This window comes from Buceros rhinoceros, unplaced genomic scaffold (assembly GCF_000710305.1).
Source record: "Buceros rhinoceros silvestris isolate BGI_N320 unplaced genomic scaffold, ASM71030v1 scaffold21978, whole genome shotgun sequence".
Classification (NCBI taxonomy): Eukaryota; Metazoa; Chordata; class Aves; order Bucerotiformes; family Bucerotidae; genus Buceros; species Buceros rhinoceros.
The window spans coordinates 17,786-19,084 of NW_010426607.1; positions in this window are offsets into that span (position 1 = coordinate 17,786).

The window sequence follows — 1,299 nt, forward strand, 5'->3', positions numbered from 1 at the left end:
CTGCTTTTGCCCCCCCCCCCCCCAAAAAAAAACAAAACCAAAGCAGCAATGTACAGCCATGCTCTGCTCACTGAGGGCACTGAAAAGCCTCTTTTCACTAGCCCAAGAGACCACGGCTCATCACCAGCCTCCAGCTGAGCACTGCAACATTGCCTTGGGCAGCACCAGAGGGGCCTGGCCACCCCAGAGCCATCACCCTGGGCTCCCCTTAACTCACAAGGAGGAACTTCAAGCTCCAGGCTGCCTTTCCAAGCCATGTGGCAGCGCTGGGAATTATCAATACCCTTCAGGATGCTCCCAGAAACCTTCCTCCATCCCCAGGGTCAGGGGGACAGCTGGAGCAAGGCTGGAGCAGCTCAGCAGGTTGGACTCCACTTGTCATCTCTGCTGGGATGCCTCTGCCCTGCTGGACTCGGCATGGTAGATGGGCAAAGGAAGGGGGTAACATCCCTTGCAACTGCCCGATGCAGAAGAATTTAGAGCAAGGGCCTATTTTTGGTGCAAAACCTGGAGGGTTTGGCTTTCCTCATTGCTATTTCCTAAGCTCACACCCACCTGCTCCAAGAGCTGTGAAGTGGTGCAGGCCAAGCTACATCGCTGCCGTGCTTTGGGAGGATGGAGGGGTGGTCCCTACCCTGGAAGGGACATCCCCGGCTCTCCCTTAGCCAGACCGTGCCACAGCAATTACCAGATCAGGCACCGGAGCTCTCTGAAAAGCACAAATCCCGCAGCTCGAGGGGCTCGACCCAACCAAAATCCCCAGCGTGGGAGGCGAGCAGCGATGGCCAGCAGCATGCCAGAGGGGAATGACCGCACCACCGGAGCGGACGGGGCATGGCAGTGGTGCCACCAGGTCCTTTACTGCTTCTTAACCGCCTCCGAGCCGAATCGGCAATTACGGGATCATCGTTTGATGAATTGTACGGAAAGATGCGTTTGTGAATCACCGTATCCAGGCTGGGTAAGAACACCGACGGTGCCGTATTTGGGAGTAATTACTCTCCACGAGCATGTGAATCATTAGGTATAATTGCCCTAATAAATAAAAGGGAGATAACTCCAGTCTCCAGCCTAATCTAGCACAAGCAATTTTCAGGGCAAGCTGCACAGAAGAAAACCAGGAGCACGAGGCTGAGGCAAAGGGGGAAGAGGAGAGCTTCAAAACCTGGACACGCCATTAACCCCTCCCGCAGCGACGGAAGCCGGCCGGCAGTGATGGAGTGTCTCCCACAGGTGCCCGACGGAGTTTGGTGGCAGAGAATTTGCTGTGGAGGGCTTGGGTTTGGCTGCAAAGGGGTT